This window comes from Triticum aestivum, chromosome 5B (genome assembly GCF_018294505.1).
Source record: "Triticum aestivum cultivar Chinese Spring chromosome 5B, IWGSC CS RefSeq v2.1, whole genome shotgun sequence".
NCBI classification, from domain to species: Eukaryota; Viridiplantae; Streptophyta; class Magnoliopsida; order Poales; family Poaceae; genus Triticum; species Triticum aestivum.
The window spans coordinates 19,413,403-19,422,037 of record NC_057807.1 but is presented as its reverse complement, the minus strand read 5'-3'; positions in this window follow the sequence as shown (position 1 = coordinate 19,422,037).

Genomic DNA, 8,635 nt, shown 5'->3' with positions numbered 1-8,635 from the left:
CACGAAGTGCATCCAGTTTTTGCCGTAACCCTCTCAACTTTTTAGCACATGCTATGTGGGTGAAATGATGTTCCTGTTTCAAATTTTATTCGCGTTTTTCAGAAACTGTTCAGATTTAAAAAATGGTTCATGTTTCCTACAATATGCAGAAACTTCATACCTAAAAATCTCCTCAATTGAAAGGAAAAGTAGATTGAATAATTCATGGGCCTTCTCTCGCGTACAATGACATAACAAAACTCTTAAAGGCACTCGATCAAAAAATGGAAAAATGGCGGATTGATTACTACACGCGCGGTGAAACCGAGAAGCTAAATGTTGCTTTTTCACGTGCACACAGGGTTTTTTCTTGCATATATAATTCTCACTAACTTTAAATGCATACTATTTTCTCTCTCGTTGCAACGCACGGGAATATGTGCTAGTATAAGAAAATAAAAACACCACTTAGGTACTGTTGTGAACTCATTCTAAATTCATATTGGTGTAATATCTACTGTATTCCAACTTCTCTGTGGTTCATACCCTCCGATACTACTCATAGATTCATTAAAATAAGCAAACAACACATAGAAAACAGAATCTGTCAAAAACCGAACAGTTTGTAGTAGTCTGTATCAAACGTATACTTATGGAACTCCAAAAATCCTACCAAATTAGGAAAACATGAGAAATTTGTGTACCAATCCAGAGCAAAAAGAATCATATCAAAATCCCGTTTATGTGATTTACCAAAACTAATTTACTGGGTGCAAAAGTGTCTGATTTTCAGCAGGATCAACACAACTATCACCGTAAGCTGTCCTAAAGGTCTTACTTGGCCCTTTATTGAAACAACAGCTATAAAACATGATTATTTCAGTAGCATAATCATGTGAACACACAAAAACAGTAAAGGTAAATATTGGGTTGTCTCCCAACAAGCGTTTTTCTTTAATGCCTTTTAGCTAGGCATGATGATTTCAATGATGCTCGAATAAAAGCTAAGAATTGAAACATAAAGAGAGCATCATGAAGCATATTACTAACACATTTAAGTCTAACCCTATTCTTATGAATAGGGATTTTGTGAGCAAACAACTTATGGGAACAAGAATCAACTTGCATAGGAAGGCAGAACAAGCATAACTTCAAAACTTTAAGCACATAGAGAGGAAACTTGATATTATTGCAATTCCTACTAGCATATATTCCTCCCTCATAATAATTTTCAGTAGCATCATGAATGAATTCAACAATATAACCAGCACCTAAAGCATTCTTTTCATGATCTAATTGCATTGAAATTTTACTTTTCTCCGTATAGGCAAGTTTATCTTTGCAAGTCTCTTCGAATTCATGATCTATTTATGATCTAATCATCATAAATAGGAGGCATGCTTTCATCATAATAAATTTGCTCATCAAAACTTGGGGGACAAAAAATATCATCTTCATCAAACATAGCTTCCCCAAGCATGTGGCTTTGCATATCATTAGCATCATGGATATTCAAGGAATTCATACTAACAACATTGCAATCATGCTCACCATACGAAGATCTAGTACCAAACATTTTAATGCATTCTTCTTCTAGCAATTGAGCACAATTTTCCTTTCCATCATTTTCACGAAAGATATTAAAAAGATAAAGCATATGAGGAAAACTCAATTCCACTTTTTCGTAGTTTTATTTTATAAACTAAACTAGTGATAAAACAAGAAACAAAAAGATTTGATTGCAAGATCTAAAGATATACCTTCAAGCACTCACCTCCCCGGCAACGGCGCCAGAAAAGAGCTTGATGTCTACTACGCAACCTTCTTCTTGTAGACGTTGTTGGGCCCCCAAGTGCAGAGGTTTGTAGGACAGTCGCAAATTTCCCTCAAGTGGATGACCTAAGCTTTATCAATCCGTGGGAGGCGTAGGATGAAGATGGTCTCTCTCAAGCAACCCTGCAACCAAATAAGAAAGAGTCTCTTGTGTCCCCAACACACCCAATACAATGGTAAATTATATAGGTGCACTAGTTCGGCGAAGAGATGGTGATACAAGTGCAACATGGATGGTAGATATAGGTTTTTGTAATCTGAAAATATAAAAACAGCAAGGTAACTAATGATAAAAGTGAGCAAAAACGGTATTGCAATCCTTGGAAATAAGGCCTAAGGTTCATACTTTCACTAGTGCAAGTTCTCTCAACAATAATAACATAATTGGATCATATAACCATCCCTCAACATGCAACAAAGAGTCACTCCAGAGTCACTAATAGAAGAGAACAAACAAAGAGATTATTGTAGGGTACGAAACCATCTCAAAGTTATCCTTTCTGATCGACCTATTCAAGAGTCCGTAGTAAAATAACACGAAGCTATTCTTTCCGTTCGATGTATCATAGAGTTCGTACTAGAATAACACCTTAAGACACAAATCAACCAAAACCCTAATGTCACCTAGATACTCCAATGTCACCTCAAGTATCCGTGGGCATGATTATACGATATGCATCACACAATCTCAGATTCATCTATTCAACCAACACAAAGTACTTCAAAGAGTGCCCCAAAGTTTCTACCGGAGAGTCAAGACGAAAACGTGTGCCAACCCCTATGCATAAGTTCATTGAACCCGCAAGTTGATCACCAAAACATACATCAAGTAGATCACGTGAATATCCCATTGTCACCACAGATAAGCACGACAAGACATACATCAAGTGTTCTCAAATCCTTAAAGACTCAATCCGACAAGATAACTTCAAAGGGAAAACTCAATCCATTACAAGAGAGTAGAGGGGGAGAAACATCATAAGATCCAACTGTAATAGCAAAGCTCACGATACATCAAGATCGCATCACCTCAAGAACACGAGAGAGAGAGAGAGAGAGATCAAACACATAGCTACTGGTACATACCCTCAGCCCCGAGGGTGAACTACTCCCTCCTCGTCATGGAGAGCACTAGGATGATGAAGATGGCCACCGGTGAGGGATCCCCCCTCCAGCAGGGTGCCGGAACAGGGTCCCGATTGGTTTTTGGTGGCTACAGAGGCTTGCGGCGGCGGAACTCCCGATCTATTGTTCTCCTTGATGTTTTTAGGGTATATGGACATATATAGGCGAAAGAAATCGGTCAGGGGAGCCACAAGGGGCCCACGAGGGTGGGAGGTGCGCCCATGGCGGGTAGGGCGCGCCTCCCTACCTCGTGGCTTCCTCGTTGCTTCCCAGATGTATACTCCAAGTCTCCTGGATTGCTTCCGTTCCAAAAATAACTCGCCCGAAGCTTTCATTCCGTTTGGACTCCGTTTGATATCCCTTTTCTTCAAAACACTGAAATAGGCAAGAAAACAGCAATTTGGGCTGGGCCTCCGGTTAATAGATGTCCCAAAAATAATATAAAAGTGTATAATAAAGCCCATAAACATCCAAAATAGATAATATAATAGTATGAATGCTTCATAAATTATAGATACGTTGGAGACGTATCAGTGGCTTTTAATGATGCATTTTGAACAAACAAAAAGACTAGAGTTCAAATAAGTTCAAAAAATGAAATCTATTTGTAACAGATGTGTTTTCGTCTGAAACCCTGATACTTCGAAAGAGATTGTCCATTTGTACACGAAGTGCAACCAGTTTTTGACGTAAGCCTCACAGCTTTTTAGCACATGCTATGTGGGTGAAGTGATGATACCATGCCAAGTTTCAACCTTTTCAGAGTTCATTTGTAGTGCTTTTCAATTTCAGGGTCATTTAGCTCAAAGAATGAACTAATAGCAACAAGAATGAACTAATAGCAAAAAGAATGAACTAAAAATAATCAATTAAGATATTGTGTTATGATCAACTAAAACAAAACTATAATATTCTTCTATAGAAAAAAGAATCAATTAAAAAGCTTTTTAAAACTCTAATAGCAAAAGGAATCTACCAAAAAGCTTTTATAAACCTCTAGTATTATTGAAACTAAAATTATATAAAATTTATGCAACTAAAATTATCAAAATATTTTCTGTTCAAAACATTAAAAGCAAAAGGAATTTTCATAAAGAATTTTTTTGTTAGAAACTTTAATAGCAAAAAGGATTATCCTAAATTATTTTTTTGTTAGAACTAAAATCACAAAATCTATTTTTGAATATAATGATAAAACACAGTAATATTAAATAGCAGGAAAAAGAATCACTAAAAAATCTATTTTTATAGTAAAGTTAATCACAAACTAGTGATTCACACAAATTTAAAGAATTAAAATTTAAACTATTCAAATTTGAAAACTAATGGCACTATCAAAAAGTTTATACTTTTGTGACCTGAAAGCAAAAAGGATTAAAAAATATAAAGAAAAAACAAAAGAAAATGAATGATGCAAAAAAAAAAAAGCTGGAAAAAAATAAAAATAATGCCACCTACTCTGCCACCACGGCCTAAATACGACTAGAAACCCCATTGGGCCAGGATTCAGGCCTGCAGCAGGCCCACAGGCAGAGAGACAAGTTTAGGCCAGTAATATGACCGGGAAGTTTGAAATATTTTTTCAAAATTTCATCACACTCATTAACATGAACAAAGTCCTAGACATCAACAAGGTTTAATAGGATTGATATGATAGATATAACAACAAGTGCCTGTTAAGTGAGCTGGTGCTGGGGTTGGATAGAACTCAGAAGTTATGCGTGCTTGGGCTGTAGTAGTGTGAGGATGGGTGACCTTCTGGGAAGTTTGACCACGGAGTGCGATTTGACCCAAGACTAAGCCATAGTGACTCGAGATTAAGAAAAAACGAAAAAAATTACAACTTTTTTTTAAAAAAAAGTTGAAAAAAAATTCCTGAAAAAAATTGAAAAAAATTGTTAGTAATGGCGCACTTCTATGTGGTGCGCCATTACTAAGTCAGATAGTAATGGCGCACTTCTAGGAATAGTAATGGCGCACCTAGTGGCGTGTTAATAGAGGCGCACCTATAGTGCGCCATTAATAGCAAAAACTGGTGCGCCACTAACAGCCTTTTGTCTAGGAGTGAGGCCTGCAATAGTGAGGAGTTCGAATGAAATGACACATAAGTGCTTATAAATAGGTGCCGGAGCTCCTCAGCTAGCGAGGTGGGACTAAACATCCCACCGCACCGCGGCTTTGCCAGGCGCAGGCCATTGGTCCCGTTTGGTGCCACCAACCGGGACCAATGCAGCCCTTTGGTCCCAGTTCGTGGCACCAACTAGGACCAGTACCCACCTTTTGTCCCGGTTCGTGCCACCAAACGGGACCAAAGGTCTTTGCTTCCCGCCCTTTGGGCTGCTGAAAAGAGACTTTTGGTCCCGGTTGCTGGCACGAACCGGGACCAAAGGGCGGCATTGGTCCCGGTTTGTGCCACGAACCGGGACCAAAGGCCTTGCTATATTAGGCAGCACTTAGCGTTTTTCAGATTTCATCTGTCAGTTGCCCCCGATGACGCCGTTAGTCTGCCTGATCGAGCTCGCCGTCCACGCCGTTGCCGCCCACTTCCCCGTCGACGCCCTCTGCCCCAACCGCGCGTGTCAATGCCCTCTGCCATGACCTCACTGTCAACGCCCTCTACCTCGACCTCGCCGTTGACGCCCTCTACCCCAACCTCGTTGTCGACGCCCTCTGCCCCGCCCTTTGCCCCTACCTCGCAGTCACGCCCACTAGCCTGACCTCGCCACCGCCGCCTAGTGAGTAATCCCTTCCCCCGCACCGCCGCCCCGGCCTGCTCTCTGCTGCCTTTTTTTCATACATTTTTTTCATTGATGTATGTATATGGATGTTGTATGTATATGTATATGTAGATGTATGTATGATCCATGGATATGTATGCATTGATGTATGATTTTTTTTGTTCATAGATTTTTTTTCATATATGTATTATTTTTTTATTTAGGTTGTTAGTAGATATCGATTTTAGGCTAGTTGATTTAGTGCATTTTAGGTTAGTTTGTACTGTTAGTGCATTTTAGGTTAGTGGAGAGGAAAAAGGAAAATAAGGAGAAAGAAGAAAAGAGGAAGAAGGAAGAAGAAGAAAAAGAAGGAGAGGAAAAAGGAAAATAAGAAGAGGAAGAAGGAGAAGAAGAAGGACAAGTAGAAGGAGAAGAAGAGGAGAGGAAGAAGAGAATAAGAAGAGGAAAAAGAAGAAGAAAAAAGAGGAGGAGGAGAAGAAGGAATAGAGGAGAAGAAGAAAAAATAAAATATTATTCTATTTTTCTTCTTCTCCTCTATTCCTTCTTCTTCTCCATTTTTTCTTCTTCTCCTCTATTCCTTCTTCTTCTCCTCTTTTTTTATTCTTCTTCCTCTTCTTATTTTTATCGGGAACAAGGGTGTCGAGGATCACAGAGCGGTCGAGGGCCGGGAACTAGGGTAGAGGGTAGAGGGTCACTGAGGGGTCGAGGTTCAAGGATCGCCGAGGGGTCGAGGGTCGTCGAGCGGTCGAGGGCTAGGAACTAGGGTAGAGGGTCGAGGGTCACCGAGGGGTCGAGGTTCGAGGATCACCGAGGGGTCAAGGGTTGTCGACGGGTCGAGGGTCGAGATTTATCAAGAATGCCCCCATTATGGATGTGCATAAGTTGATCCATTTTTTCTAATCTCATCTACGTAATGTTCTATATGTCACGTTGTCTTGTGTCAAAGTATTGAAGAAATCCATGGCTTCACCATTAGCCGGAAGTAACAGGCGCATGATGGTACGAAACTCTCCAAAGTTATTTTGAAACGGAGTCCCGGATAGGATAATTCGCTTTTTGCTACGAAGTTCAGCAAAGGCCTTCCAAATAGCGATATTCGGAAGGCTCTTGCTGAACTTCATAACAAAAAGCGAATTATCCTATGTGGGACTCTGTTCCAAAACAACTTTGGAGAGCTTCTTACCACCATGCGTCTGTTACTTCCGGATAATGATGAAGCCATGGTTTTCTTGAATCCTTTGACACTAGACAACCTGACATATAGAAGGGTGGATGAGTTAAGGAAAAATATGGACCGTTTTCTGCGCATCCAGAATGGTGCCATTTTGTTAAATCCCTTGTTTGACATTCATGAGAGAGGCGGTCCCGACGTCGGACATTCATGAGAGAACTCCGGTAACTCTTCAACATGAGGGGGGACGTCGATCAACCCCATCTCGCCCGACCAAACCCTAGAAGCGTTGAGGCCGCCCCAAACCCTAGAAGTGTTGCCAAGGCCACCACCCCAAACCTTAGAAGCATCGAGGCCACCCAAATTTGCCGAGTTAAAAAAGCGCTGTCGTCAAGGCCACCCCAAACCCTAGAAGCGTTGTCGAGGCCACCCCAAACCGTAGAAGCGTCGAGGCCACTAATTAATATTCCTTGTTGTGATTTTCTAGCTAGGCAAATGTTTGCCACTAATATATCCATCTCTCATGTTTTTATATTAATTGCCATGTTGTAATATTTGTAGAAACTATGGATAAACAAAGAGACCTGGAAAAAGAACAGTTGTTGGGGATATAATCTTCGGTGGAGGTGATGTCTTGTCGTTTCTCAACGACACCGATGTTCTGGAAGGAGAGGATGAAGCAGGCTACGGTGATCAAACAATGAAGGAGGAAAGTCATGATCATGATGGCTCTAGCGACCGAATGCTGGTGAAAGAAGGAGACCGTGATGGCAGCTCTGGTGACCGACCGGAGTCGGGATCAGCTGTTGCAAAGTCTGGTGAGGAATATATATTAATTAAGTCTGTGCTGACTAGCTAATTGATGCATTAACTGTTTTGGTATGTACATATATTAACTCTACTTTCTTCTTTTATAGCCCCCCGGATCGAGCCAAACTTTGGTAATGAGATGAGGCCCAAAGAAAAGTTTGCGCTCGGATGAAAGGTTCATGATCACATCAATCGCGGACGATGGCCAACCGATTGAACCTAGGCGGACCAAGGATGCATTTTCTGCTCAGTGCGGAGCAATTGTTAGGGACAACATCCCGATCAGCATCCAACTATGGAATAAGCCTAAGAAAGAAGACCCTCAAGTTTCTTATGTCACCAATAGAGAGAAAGATGATCTTTGGACCTTCCTGAAGGCAAATTTCACCCTATCGCCAGAGGAGGATCCGAATAAGCCAGTTATAGAGCCACTGGTCAAGGCGTGTGATCTTAAGAAGATGGCAGATCTATTCAGGAATTGGAAGAAAGATTTGAAATCAACGTATGTCGACAAAGGTGTCGGTGTCAAAACCGGCGGATCTCGGGTAGGGGGTCCCGAACTGTGCGTCTAAGGCTAATGGTAACAGGAGGCAGGGGACACAATGTTTTACCCAGGTTCGGGCCCTCTCGATGGAGGTAATACCCTACTTCCTGCTTGATTGATCTTGATGATATGAGTATTACAAGAGTTGATCTACCACGAGATCGTAGAGGCTAAACCCTAGAATCTAGCCCATGATTATGATTGTTGTTGTCCTACGGACTAAACCCTCCAGTTTATATGGACATCGTAGGGGGCTAGAGTTACACAGAGTTGGTTACAGAGAAGGAAATCTACATATCTGAATATCCAAGCTTGCCTTCCACGCAAAGGAGAGTCCCATATGGACACGGGACAAAGTCTTCAATCTTGTATCTTCATAGTCCAACAGTCCGTCCAAAGTATATAGTCCGGCTGTCTGCGGACCCCTTAATCCAG